Consider the following 14,957-nt stretch of genomic DNA (forward strand, 5'->3'; position numbering starts at 1 on the left):
TTGACTATACTAACGCCAAGTGCGGTGGTCAGAGAGATAACTCTTTATTTTAATTATTTCTCTCAGAGGTTTTGATCGTAAACCAGGCCCATCGGTCTTTGACCCGAGTTTCGGTCGGTGACTCAACGCCATGTTTAGTTTCCCTAAGGTGTGGCTCTGTGGAGCAAGGTGTTGAGGCGAGGTGCCTTCTGCGCTTCATTGGTGACTTCCCCTCTTTAAACCTAGGCGCTGTTTCAGTCTATCCTTCGTACTCCTTTTCCCACCTTTCATCCCCACAGCCCCCTCCCTGCTCCTTTTCATTCCTGTATCCACGCATTGACGAAAACTGGTCTGGTAACAGCTCTTAATGTACACTGAAACTGACAGAGGGGGCAAGAACTGGATGGCCCGCTCTGGCTAATATCTAGATGGAACTTGCGCATGATTTTCTTTCAGTGTACCGCTTGGATTTTTTAAAAATGTAATCTGGCGTCTATTACTTTAAGCAAAGTGACTGGCCACGCCTGCTCGCGTTAATAATTCAGCTGTTTTCCAGTCTGCTTGAGCTCAGGTAGCGTACAGGTACCGCGACCGTAGGGCTCCCCAAAAATATTCCTGGTATGCACTTAACCTATTAGCATATGAATATGTTGCAGGAAACCAGTTCAACATTCTCGCTGCCTTTCCTCACTAGACCGGGTATTTTGTTGTTCTTTTTTTCCTGTAATTGGGGCAGGAATGTAGGACTAGATCTAAAGTCCTGGCACAGCTACAGTATACATTTTCAATAGTGAGCGGGTTGTGGTGTTTTTTAATTGCAGTATTTGAGTTATTCATGCAGTGGACCTTTTTTGTCCGATTTCATTTTACAGAACATGAAGTGCTCTTAGTGGAGGGAGAAAAGTGGAGAAAACAAAACAAAAGGCTTTACATATTTATGAGTGAGGACAAAAGCAAGGCATTCCCTGTGCAGGCACCAACGTGGCTTTTTCTTTTCATTTTTAGTATTTTTTTTTTCGCTTTTTTTTTTTTTTCAAAAGGGACTTCTGTCTGATTTCCTTTTGGTTAATATGCTATGGGGAACTGAAACTTTTTACTGGTCTCCTTTTGCATTTTTTTACCTTCACTTTTCCCTCTAGAGGTTTGACAGCAACCACTTACCTCCACTTCTCCAGCTTCAATCTGGGAGCGAAAGAAGTTCATTAATTTTCTGCAAAGTTTTCAATTTAACATGGCCCAGCTTTAATGTAAAAACCTATCCAATTCAATATTGAATTGGATAGGTTTTTAATTATGTTGGCTTCTGTAATATTTCTGAGTTCAGCAGACAAGTGGCCTGCCAGTTTAAGCTCTGAAATTGAACTATAATACCAACCCCGACCCCCAAGATCACCACGAACCATGGATGTGGGTCAGAAAGGCTTTGGCCCATTACCAAGGAGATGTTTTTATTGGAAGAACGGTGGGCTTACGTGAGGGGGAGTGTTTTTTTTTTTTTTTTTTTTTTTTTTTTTTTTAAGTGGGGGAGTATGAGGCTGTGGGAGTATTGTCTTTATGGCTGAGTAAGCTGCGTGTTTGCAGGGGGCGGCTGGCTGGGCGCCCGAGAACCCGGTGGGCATGCAGGGTCAGGGCTGGGGGAAGAGACTCTGTCCTTCTCCGCTCACAAATAAGCCATTGTTGTTGTGTTTTTAATCTTTTGTATACCTGAAAGCATTCAGAAAAGTATGCAAAGCCATTCTTGACGACTCTCCTCAGATTCAAGCAAAAACAGGTGGCTTTTCAGCGGCCCGCTGCTTTTGTGCGTTGGATTGATGTGGCTGAGTTTCTGGATTGGCTGGAAAACGCAACAGGCAGCAACTGATTAAGACAGGCGACGCCCTGGCTACCCTCTTTCCCACCGTCATTTGAAATCTCTCCCCCTCCCTCCCTCCCACCAAGCATGCGCTCCCTCCCCCACCGCTGCTGTCCACTACATACAGAGGCCTTGTTCTTGTCTCCGTCTGTTTTTTTTCTGCTGTCTTTTATTCTTTCCTGTCCAGAGCTTTTGTGTGGGTGATAGTAGTGATTGGGTTATTCAGATGGCCTCCCTCGCTCCCCCCACCTCTCTTCGAACTCAAGGCCGTGCTGTTTATGACAGGAACAACATGCAGCCAGACAGGACAATAAACCACATGACCTTACCATAGCCTGTCATGACTGTAGGATTTCAGAGCTGTATTCTTTTTACAGCTACAATCACACCAGCTAATATGATTATGCTGTAGAATATCAAAGTACTGAAAAAACCACAGCATTTTCACAATCATTAACTGCCCACCCTGTTCAGTCACACACAGACACACACACACAGATGTACTTAGCGTGGATACTGATTGACTCGAATGTACTGATCTTTCTTTTGGCAGTCCTCGGTGTGCAATAGTTCAGACTATTAGGTCTAACAGTTCCCCTCCACATGGTGTGAAACAGTGTATTCCTGCCAAGTCTGGAACAATTCATCATCACAACAGAGGAAGAGCACTAGACTCTGTCTATTAAGAGGAATGTAATTGATGGATCATGAGAGGAGGTTTTTTTTCTTTTCTTTTCTATGCTAATAAAGGGGAAGAAAAAAGTAAGTCCTTAGTATCTCATTAGTCTCAGTGGAGCGAGGAGTTTTCAGTCTGGCTTTAGTTTTTTGTGTTAATGGCTGTTGAGGTTTGGTCCTATCATTATGTAAATGAGCTGTCCTCACCCTTTTGCACCAGCACCGTAAATGTCAGAAGGATTTTGAAAAGGTCAGGTGTGTGCTTCTGTACGTGTGAAAGAAAATCTCGTCCCGACTATGATATGTGCTGGTAAAAACACACACACTTGCACGCACACACATACTCGCTGAGGGTTCCTGTTTAAATGACACATCAATAACGTCTTCCTCTCGCTTATGGTCGCCATTAAAGGTTTGTTGATTCAGACATAAAAGTGTTCTTGAATTTATGGCTTAATGGAGACATGAGAGTGATGCCAATTCATTGTATTTCCCTTTATACGTGGGCAGTGTTTGGCAAATGTGTCCCAATTAATTTCGAATAACAAAATTGTGAAATGATTGAAGCTTTGGCATTTCACCAGATGAGCCTAATGATTTAGACAGCTTTTTAATACTACTTGTTTTTTTTTTTTTTGTTTTTTTTTTCCAGGTGCAGGACTTGGTAATATTTAATGGTCGCTCAGAAATGAAGCACCACTTATCCCACTATAAAATTGTGACAAATGTGAAGCTTTTTAACTGACGTATTGAAAACATTTTAGCACAAGGCACTTTTCATTTTAAAACCAATATGGTAGCTAAATTGATTAAATTGTTGATCCTTGACATTTTACCGGATTTTAGGTATACAGCTATTTTGATAAATCAGGTTTTAGTGAGATTACTTTGCTCCATAGAGTTTTCATTACCAGTGACCACAGACACAAAAGATCCATCAAGTTTATTGTTGACTTGGCAAATATTATTAGACTGGATGGATGGAGCGGAGCAGAGGGGGTCGATGCGCGCCAGCCGCTGCATCTTGTTGCGTTTTAGGCCACATAGTATACCACAGAGGCAGGCACAGATACGTGTGCACATTTAGCTGGTGATGCATGGGCGATGTAACCTGAGGCTGCACTGTAAGTCAGATGACATTCCAATAATAGGGCGGAGGCGACACATCACAGAATGACACTGCATGTGTGTATTACTGTTTGTTTCAGGAAGGCAAGTGTTATCCTCATCAGCAACCCTGTTATCTTCTACAGACATCAGATGTGAGGAGTTCCTTTTTTTCCCCAACTCCATGCTCATTTAATTGACTGCCTTAAACGAGGCTTATCCTGCAACTTGTAATAATGATAGTGGGTTTCCTGTGACAAGAGAGCCAAAGCCAGCAGCTCTGCGTCTGAAGTCCCTCCCTGCTCTCTTCCGTTGACTTGTACATGCTGGGTGGATGGAGGTCACACTGGGAGCCCCCAGCCAGCATGTTTGTGTTTGGCTCTGAGAGTTGCCAGACGGCTGAAGTCAGTCCCATCTGATCCAAAGGAAAATGAGCAGAAATCCTTCTTTTGGAAGGAATGCCAAACATTATTAATATGCATGGTGCAGCTAAGGGGTTTCTAAAAACACAACTGTGCTGGGGTCGATGATATTCTTGGCGCAGGTGTTGGGTTTAACTCCTATCTACATCAAATCTGCGTGCATGTGCACACGCACCGATTAAGGTTCGACGCAAGATACCGTTCCATAATGTACCCTACCCACCCACATGCTTCTACATAATGGAGACTTTTAAGACTGTAGCATTTGCTGAAGTTGCATGCCAGGAGCTTATCTTGTATACAGTGGGATTTTTTTTTTTTTTTTTGTTTTTTTTCCAGTCACACACAGATTTCCACACCATTAGTCAAGATACCTTCTGCCAAATCTGCATTTTCCTATCTGCGTTTTCCTGACAAACCCCAGATGGAATTTAGGGAGATGCAGGTCAAACCCATTCCAGCTCAGCCGACGTAGAGAATGAGCAGTAATTCCAATTGAAGATCCATTGAAAGGCAGCCAAACTCTTTAAAATGAAATCCTCTTAATTAACTAGGCTTGGGAGATGGGTGTCTCTGTGACCCTGCTGTAGAAAAAAATCACAGAGGATGAGCAGCGGAGGCAGAGCGGTGAGTGGGGGGGTTGAGGTTGTTGACATTTTCAAATTCCACACTGCAGCGTCTTGGCAGAGGTGCTGGAGGAGGATTGCAGAAAACTGTGTGAGGGAGTGAACCAGGGAGGCCAGGAATTATCAGCTCATTTGTAATTTAGTCGCACCTCCCTCCCCTCTTCTTCTCTCTCACGCTCTCAAAGCATTAGGCACATATTTAATAACTAAAGAGCCTTCATTGCAGACAGTAAAGGACTACCTCCACTAACCTTTCTCTTTTTATTATTGTTTCCTGGCCTGTAACCTCCCTCTGTCATCCTTCTCCTCTTTCTTCTGTCTTTGTCACATCCTTTTTATTTCTGAAACCATCCCCATAGTGCACTCAGCAGATCTCTGTGCAGCTAAGCACCGAGGCCCTTGACTGCGTCCTCCTCACAGTGTCCCTATATACTTGTGCGCACGCACACACACTCTCCTGCTCATTAGCAGTCACCTTAATGTGTCTAAATGGAGTTTGTGAGGTGGAAGGTGGTTTGCGTTATCGATCTGGTATTGAATGGTTGATGATGCAGTGCCCTTATGTGATATTGAAAACATTTAGGGCTTGCACTGTCGACACGGCCGTACCTTGAAACATCTCTCCCTTTGTTCCTCAGCTAATCCCTCCGCGTGTCCTCTCTGCCCCCAGTTTGCGAAATGTCGAGCCGGTTTTGTTGGCAGTACTGCCCGCGTGTCCCCCTTCACAGATTTCCCCAGCTCCAGCAGCACGCGTTACAAGCGTGCTGCATTTAGTTCCTTTTGTTACCTGTCTGCACACCGCTTTTAATACACACAAACGCAGACGTGTTGCGTCCTCATCGCATCTGACTTTGACAAGGTCATGTCCAATTCACAGAAGGAAATTGAATTTGTTGCGACAGGGTCTTGTCAAGGCTCTGGTAGCCGGGCACAGAGTCGTGCTCCTCAAAAACCGTGTGTGCACACCGACTGCTTTCAATTCAGTCAGCTTTCCCTCGTGATCCTGCTAGTCTTATCAGAGCAACACAGTAAAAATTACACGGCATAATGTGAAAATGTAGTATTCTCGCACAGATTGGATCTCGGAAGTATGAGATAAGAAAACTGATTTCGCTATTGCAGAGACGATGCACAAACAGGTTTTATTTTACTTATTTATTTATTTCACTGAAAGCGTGTGAAGCGTGCTCTTGTGTTTCGCAAGGCGAGCGGTCGTTTCCACAGTCCTGCGGTTCGATCTCGTCGCTGATATCTACTGTTTCACTTATTGGTTTAAAAATGTACAGCCACGCTACGCTGATAAACGAGCAGCAGTCTCGTCATTAGTCCCCAGAGCCTTGAAACGGCAGCTTTTAAATCCTCCCCTGAAGCAAACATCACATTAAGGTCAAATGGAGGCAGCAGGTTTATTCAGTTATCAACCCAGTGTTTTGTCAACAGGGTGTGCCAGGGTTTGCTTGTTTGTCGCTCCTTAGGGAGAGCAGGTCTTCCTTCATTGAAGTGATTTGTCTCATTCATCTGCTAAACTGATTGCCTGCTCTCTAATCGGCCACTTGCCCCCCCTCCTGTCACATTTGTGCCTTTACTTCCACTCCTCCATCTTGACTCATTCTTCCCCTGCTCTTTCTGCCTTCTTTGTTCACATCCTCTCCTAATGCACCAACTTCCTCCTTTCTGTAATTTGGCCCGCATAATTGATCCATCTGCTCAGCAAACTGCTGTGCCTTACTGTATCTCTTTTTTTTCCTCTTCTCTCATCCTGTTTTTTGTTCTCCTCCACTTTGTTTCTTAGTCATTAATCCCCCCTTTTCCTTCTGTAATTGGAATGTCTGTTACTTTCCTCTATCCTCTTAGGCTTTCTATCTTTCTCTTCTGTAGCTCTCATGCCGTCTCTGTCCCACCGTCCAATTCCCCAGTTGTCTCTTCCACCTATGTCAGGCCTGGAGTTTCTGCTTAAGCCTATCCAAACTGCCTTTGCTACTTTCCTCCTTCTTACTCTCATTTGCTCCTCGTGTCTCTCGCTCTACTTTCTTCTCATACTTCCTTAACAACCCCAACCCTCCCTACAGACATTTGTATTGCAGGCATCTGTACCTTCCTTCCCCTCCTAACGAGTGCTTCTCCTCTCTCTCTCGTTCTTTCTTTTTTCCTTCTTGCACACATCAATCATCCGTTCTCTCTCATGCACTCCTCTCCTCCTTTCTCCTCTAATGGCGACAACACCACCTCCTCAACCCTAGTGGGCATTTTTTTTGAAGGTTAAGTTGCTGTGACACTTTTTACAGTGCGCTGCCCCACCTCACCTCACCCTTCCTCTTATTATCTCACCCTTCTTTCCCTTGCCCAGCCTGCAGAACGACAATCAGCACCACGTCCTCGCGCGACCACAAACACACACGCAGAGCACGAAAACAGTGCGTGCTTCGTACACACACGAGTGCTGAGGGATGTTGGGCTGATTTGATGGTTGAATCACTTGATTACTGTACAGAGGACAGAAAAGGAGAACTGACACAACAAAGTCAACGGAGCGAGAGCTGAGAATGAAGCGAGTTGGTGAGACGGCGAAATGGAAACAGATGCAGGATTTTATTTCATTTCAGCAGAACTAACCTGTCGTGCAATGCTAGGATCAGGATGACGGTGTCCACTCCCCTGCTGCTAGATGCTGTCACACACTCGTCTCCCCCGCAGGCGGTGACTAGGCTGGTAATATAGCTTGACTCATCTAACAAGAATCTCACACTGAGGCTGAAATGGGATTACGTCTCAAGAGTTAATTCCCAGAGGAAAAAAAAAAAGTAATACTGTCCGAAACTTCAGCAGAAAATTTGCTTTTTTTTCTTCTTCTTCTGAAACTTTGTGCGATTTTTTAATTTTTTATTTTTGTGTGTGTGGGAGAAGCGAAACACTCTGAATATTTTAAAATAAAAAACAATCCGGTTCATTTGTTTTCCCCAGTACATCTTGCTGCTTATTTACCGTGAACGCTTTCATTTTATTCACACATTTAAAACTTTTTACTAAAAAGGACTAAGATGTGCTGAACCTTCGCGGCATTGAAATGGAAATGTAGCATAAAAGGATCCACACAGTGACCGTGGCGTGTGACGTCGTTGGTCTTGAACTTTTCTTTGTCATGACAGCACCCCCTACCCCCGCTTCCACTGTTGCCACTCCTGCTACCATTACCGCTGTTAAGCTCTTATTAATTACTTCTAGATGCGTGATAGGGCGTTAAAGAGAGCAGATGCCATAAAAGAGCAGCAGATCTCTGCATAAATGTAAACACAGACATAGTAGGAGGATTAACTGCCAGCAATGGCAGAGCAATGGGATTTCTTCACCACTTTAGCTAAGCTACTACCTACTAGATATGCAAGTCAAGATTGTGGCAAAACACAATTTTGGATACCTGTTTATCTATTTTAAAAAAGCTTTTGGTGTTGCTACGTGACGCATTTGTGCAAATATAGAAAGAAAGGGCTTCATAATGTGTGCAAGTAATGACACGATACTGTGTGCAGCTGTGGGGGTTAATGCTGGTGTGGTGAAAGTTGTAATGTTTAAAGATTTTTCAGGTAAAGTGAAAATGCACCACAGTTTATTTCATAGGATCTCGTCAGTTTCATGCCTGTGATAAAAATACGTTTGATTTTTTTCACACACTTTTCACGCAGCTACTTTAAATTGTGAATGAGGTGCTTTTCAAGACCGATGTTTTATTGGTCTCTCGTTAGTAATTTTGTTGTCATTTTCCTAAACGAAATATTGTTGGGTTTTGGACTGTTGATGAGGCAAAACAGGTTATGAAGATGTCACCATATTATTTTTCCCATTATGTTTGGACATTTTAAAAAATCTAGGAAAATGATCACTGGACAAAAATCTGTGTCTGTAATTAACAATAGATAAATATAGTGAAGAACTCAGTGTTGTCGGAGCAGTATATTCACATGCGTGTTTCCTGCTTTCAAATAATGGAAACATCTTGGGTCAGGAGTCTTGTTTGACAACATTTTAAGTGCTTCTTAAGCGTGCGTTTGCACAAAAACAGTTCAACATTGAACCCCGGGATGATGGTTTTTAGTCCAGGCAGTCGGCTGGCTGATGCTAGACAAAGTGATGCACTCGGTGTTACTGCAAACAGAGACAGCATTGTTCTTAGCCAAGCTTAGAGACCCTCCTCCTCCTTCCTTTCAGCCTCCATTCCTTCTAATCCAGGTGAACTGAGGGAGATCATTGAAAAGGCCATCCATTGTCCCCCTTCCCCTTCTCTTCGCTTTCTCCCTCCACACCACACCTGTATCAATGGACAGAGCTGCTTTTCAGTAGTGGCCCTAGAGGGAAAGTGGCTCTGTAACAAGAGATGATTGCATAGTTTCTCTTGAAATGGAAGCTGACGGAGGGGCTTTTTTGTTGTGTGGATGGAGCACTGTGGTGCCTTTTAACAAGTTTTCTTTGTACGTAAGGTGTTGGTGCGCTTTTCATACAGAAAGTCGGATGTTTGCTATGTGCAAACACATGTTTGTGCCATCCATGTATCATGCACTTGCTTGTTACTTGGCCACTTGCTGCTTTGGCTTTCTGTCTTGGCCTCTTTAGGAAGAGCTGGATAGGGGTGGGGAGGCGGTATCTTCTCTTCTTGTCACCGTGGTCCTCTGGGTGTGTGCTTGCTCCCTCAGGATGCTGGAAGCCATCTCCTGAATCGTCTTCCTTTTTAGAAGCTTTTAAAGGAAACACTTTCTCCGTTTATTTCTGTCCTTTTTTTCCCCTTCTCGCTTCTTCCCAGTTTGCTCTTCTTGCAACAAGCTTGCGGCTGATTTGTGCACCAGTGATTCATGAATTTTTTTTTTTCTTTCCTCTGGCACAGCAGAGTCATGCGGTGTACGTGTGTGTGCGCGTGTGCGTGTGAGGAGGGTGTGCTGGGTCTGAGCGACAGAAGAAGACTGAATGCTGGGGGGGAAAGGTAGAGAAGGATTGTGCTGTGATGCCAGCCGCGATTAGAGCAGTAGCACTCGCCATTTAAGCACACATTTAAATAGACACAGCCTCGGGAAGATGGGGGGGCGAGGTGAGGAAAGGTTCCTCTGCTTGTGTAAACTAACACAAGTGTTCGCAATTGTTCTTGTTTTTTAATAGGAGACCCTCAGGCTCCTCCTACTAACTTTCTCTTGTTCTTTTGTTTGTCTCCTTTTCCTCCACAGTCTCCTTCTCCAGTGAATTCCTTTCTTTTTACACAGAATTGCTTTATCTGGGATGGATTATTAATGTCCTCCATTGATGTTTTTCCTCTGTGCCTCCCTCCGCTCTCGCCCGTCTTCGCATTCTTTTCCGTGACTCCATCTTGTGTGTCCGCTGATTTGGCTGTCGTCCCTGTGTCAGTCAGTCCCCCCCCTCCTCCTTCCAGTTTATCTCTCCTCCTCATTCCTTCCTGATGACTTTGTCCTCTCTCCCTTCCTCATCACCTCAGTCAATTGTGTTTGCTTCCTGCCTCCTTACAGTTTCCTCACTCCTCTTCATTTTACAGCTGTTCGCTATCTAACCCCCCCTCCCGCATGTCTCCTTTCCTTTACATTCTCTAAACCTAACTTGGCCTGCTTGCCTCTACTTTGACTGTCCTACTTTGATTTCCTCAGCTCTTCCCCCAGCTCCTCCTCCCTCTCTGTTGTTTATTTACATAGATGGAGGTAGGGCTGGCAGGATGGATTGATGGATGACGAGAGGCCATGGGTGAGAGGATCCTCTGGGTTTGAAGAACGCTCTTGTCACTCAGGATAATACTTACAGAATTGGTTGGTTCGTTATTGTAAAAGTCCTTCCATGGAAGACTTGGCATCTATATTAAGACAACCTGGGCTGCTCATCCTGGTATCCGTTCAGTATCAGTAGATCTAACATGATTACAATATTGTGGACTTAAGGGCCTCACCAGCTAAAAGTAAACCATTTTTTAAGACTCATATTAGCAGTTTTGAACATCTCCACTGACAAAGGCTCTCAGCTGCACTGTGCGTCTGCCCTTTTAAAAAGCTCGTCCCTTGTAGATGACATAATTATGCAGTGTCAACGTGTGACAAGCTGAGCCATTAGAAGAATTAATATGTGCAGCGTAGGAGGGAGTCTGTCCACGGTCTTCTAATGCTCACAGCCACTCAGTCCCCTCTACTCATCTTGAAACCATCAGTGTAGAGGCAGTTATCTCAGGAGCCATCTTTTTGGCCCAGTATCTGGTTTTAAGACTCATAGTGGACTCATAACACAGTATTACATTAATATGTCACGAATAATAAATGCACTGTAGTTTTAAATTCTGACTCTGGGGTTAATTGGTCTTAAAATAATACCTTATTGACTGTGATATGATAGTCGTGCCAGACTGATTGTATTGAATGTTAGACTTGATTTCTGTGGGACAGGGATTGATTTTAATGTCATATAATGGTTGGATTACATACAAGTGTTTGTTTTTTTGTTTTTTTTGTTAGTATTGCTCACTATGTTATATATTATCTCTTTAATTATGGATTTTTTTCATCATTTCTGAGGATTTTTATTGGGGGAAAAATGAAGACGCTCTTCATAAACCGCTATGAACACAAAGCTTTTATTTCATTGTTTTCTGCACCGTTACTGTACATGAGGTTGCAGTTACAATGGAGAGACTGGAGTTGAAATCCAGCTGTGTGGCTGCCTGTTGTTTCACAGTTTATAACAGGTTAGCACAGTAAGACTTGTAGCCTGAAATATTACATCCGTGATATAAAGGTGATAAACAGTCAAAGTGAACTTTAACTTAAGGTATTGTTTTTTTTTTTTCTTTCTTTTTTTCTATTTCTAGTAAAAAGACACACCATGAACAGATGGCAGGCTGTAAAATTTTTCTTTCTTCTAATTTGATGAGCTTAAAAACATTTTTTTTTTTTTTTTGAACTGTATGAGTGCAAGTGCACAACTTCAGGCACCGTTCTACTTAAAGTTCTACTTAAAGTCTGTGAACTTAATTAGCTCATTAGCCTGTGGCTACACAACACGTAACATATGCGGATCGTTTGCAGAGCAGATGCTGCAACACTATGCTCCCGCTATAATCAATAAAACGGGCTACTCTGGTCTACTTTTATGTTCTCAGAGCACCCAATCTTCCTGTGTGTGTGTGTGTGTGTGTGTGTGTGTGTGTGTCCAGTCCTTTTACACAGAAATGGGTCATAAAGCACTGATTTCTTTATTTCTTTGCTAAATGAAATTGTCGCTATACATTAAGCGACTTTAGCGTCTGCGTTTGTTTTGCCAGTACCAGCTGGCACTTTCTTAGGAACGTTATCCCCTATATCATCTCCTGTAGTCTGTTAAAAAGATTTTCTGCAAAGATTTTGGATCCAAAATCCTGAAAATGCAACACGATCTGAAAGTTTTTTAATTTTTAAAAAAAATTTTTAACCTATGAGTCACACAGCCTTACGCTGAACAAGCACTGCAGGTGTAGTGAGTACAAAAAATAAGAATAAAACAAAACCTACTGTGGCACACCCTGACACAAACAGTCCACACATCCTGTGGGTTCATGTAGCCAAAGCATTAGCCTTTAAGTGACTCATTAGGGAGGAGCTAATGATAATTCCAGAGCATGATAAATTTTCTTGACTCTTCAAACCGTTTGTTAACACTCAACGACCATGGCCTCCTCTGAGCTGACTGATCTGAAAATGAAGCTGATTGATGCTTTCAAAGCAGGGGAAGGCTATAAAAAGATATCAAAACACTTCTAGCTTTCCACCTTCTGAAATGTCATTATTAAATGGCAGTAAAAGGGAATGGTGAATGGCTAAGAACAATTTCAGATAAAATTGCGCTCCGGCTGGGCTAAAAGGCAGAGGAAAATCCTCCGAATGACTTCAAAGGAGCTGTAGGACGACTTGGCTGACGCAGCAGTGGCGGGTGCACAGTTACACTGAGCAGCACAAACAGGTTCTACGTGAAGAGTCATTATAAGGAAACCTTACCTGCAACCTCATCCCAAAAGTCACCATCCAAACTTTGCAAAGCAACATCTGGAAAAGCCAGATTCAGTTTGGGAACAATTGCAGTTGACAGGTAAAGTTAAAACTAAGCCTTAGGGGCACAATCACAAAACCTTTTCATACAGCAGGATTAGTGTTTAGATTTTTCTGTTTATTTTCAACAAATAAAGACAGAGTATGTGTTTATCTGGAATGTCCTGATAAAATGATTTGGAGGACAAATGCAAAACATTTTCTATTTTCAACATAAGAATGGTGGAGATTTGCTGATATTTCATTCTTTGATTAGTGTGTCCTGATTGTTAACGGAGCTTAATCTGTAGATGAAATGGTAATTATTAGTTGCAGCATTGGAATTGTTCTTACAGTGAAAATATGACCACTGCAAAGTTAAATCACAATAATGCTGACAGGAGCTTGCATGCTGAAAACTGTAAATGTCCTCTTCGAGTAAAAGGGTGCTTAGAGGAAAAATTGAAGGAATTGATCAGTGTAGCAAAAAAAAAAAAATCAGTAGATTGCTTAACAGTTGGCAAAAAACCCCATCCGTGCCAAGACTGTAATGGTAGAAGCGACAGGACAAATGGGGCTGCAGAGATCATGCGAAAGCACGCACTCGGATGAGCAAGGGGAAGAGATGAGTGCAGGCCATGCTGTTGGAGGTAAATGTATGTTGGCAGTAGCTAAAGGGAGGGAAAGAGTGAGAGCACAATGGTGAGCGAAAGAGAGGAGCCTGTTACTGAACCATCAGTGGCGGTAATGAGACACAGGTGCAGCGCATGGAACCATATCCCTTAACAGCGAGGAGGATGGGAAGGCTGCGTGTAAGTCAAGGATACTGTAGAGCTGCAAGACGGAAGACTCAATGCAGCATTTCACTTTGATGGAACATTATTACTTATTAGCATGCGCATCCCCCACAGGAGTATGCGAACAATCGCCCGAAAACAGTAGACACCCCGGGGACGTGTCGTTACTCAGGGCGCCCAGGCTTCTTCTGACTCTCCGTTCATTTGCATCTATTTTTAAGCGCCTAGTTAAAAAATTATAAGTGCAAGAAATTAAAAACAAGCATGACATGCAGCCGCCACATAGAATTAATTCTGGGTCTTTGTTTGTAGTTCATCGAATCTGATCATTTCATTTAGACTTGGGTTTTCAAACATATGCTAATGAATGGGAAGCCAGGAAAAGCCAGAGCTTTGCAACACTGCAACTGATTTCAGCACTTGATTGTTAATGAACTTATATTTGGGTTTGCATGCTAAAAACAGAAAACGTTGGATTAGCTGGAAAAGCTGCTTTGAAAATTGGTTTGCAGAGAGGATGCAATGAGAAATGGGGGCTGCGGTGAGAATGTAAGGTGACAGATTGAGATAAGAGAGGAGTGGTGGACGGGGAAAGAAGGGCACAAGCTGCAAAGGAAAAGGTGTTAAGAAAGTGTCAGGGGTATTGAATCAGAGGGGTGCTTGTGAGGATGCGAGCGGCAGAAACGCACTCCCTGCTCCAGGCAAGGTGGGATGGCTACTGTTGCTTCTGTGCTTGGTTTTCTTTTGCAACTTAAAGATCAGTCTAAGGCACAAACCAGTTAGACATGGAAAGGAAAGCAAAGGAGGATGTTCTGCAGTAAACAAATGTGTGCGGGCGTGCACGATCTAGAGAGAGGCGAAGTGAGAATAAGAGCAGGTGCAGTCTGCAATTTCATGTGGATGCATAGTTTGTTTGAATGGTAGACCTAAGAGGGGGTAAGAGAATGGCCTTTGTATTCAGCCAGTACTGAGTGAGTAAATATTTTGGAAGGGCATGCTGTGTGGGTAGATTGTTCTTTTAGGCAGCGGGGGTGACAACAAAACAGGGCAAGATAAGAGGAAAGGAGAAGGCGAGCTAAAGGAAACTGTGAAGCAGCAGCTATGTTTATTTCGCCATGCGGAGACGTGAACACAAACTGGGCTTTGTCCCGCGCCCAGGCTAACTTAATGTTAGAGCTAGCTGTGAGACCTCAGAGAGATGCAGAAACGGCTTTGCTCTTTCCCCTTCATTTGCTGCCAAATGACATCGCTTACTCTGCTACGGGGTTGCCCTCGCTGCCAGTGGCTGCTATCATGAATGAACAATGTGCACTTCTCAGGGTCCCTACCTCTCCTCAGGGTGCTTCTCCACAGGCCGTAGGTGTACACTACAGGACACGAAGCTAGGCATAAGATGGTATTCCTGCTGTGGCAGCCTTGTTAGAGCGATGTTTGATGTGTCTCATTTTCTAACGTTGGAACATGGT

General features: G+C 43.4%; 1 protein-coding gene across 2 annotated transcripts in view; it reads left to right on the forward strand.

The window, feature by feature from the left end:
- Positions 1–14,957, forward strand: part of LOC146659336 (nectin-2) — a 95,636-nt gene that overhangs the window by 731 nt on the left and 79,948 nt on the right. The gene's annotated exons all lie outside the window — the stretch shown is intronic.

Source organism: Rhamphochromis longiceps, linkage group LG11 (genome assembly GCF_057381845.1).
Source record: "Rhamphochromis longiceps isolate RC_006_pf linkage group LG11, R_longiceps_female_GT1.1, whole genome shotgun sequence".
NCBI lineage: Eukaryota > Metazoa > Chordata > Actinopteri > Cichliformes > Cichlidae > Rhamphochromis > Rhamphochromis longiceps.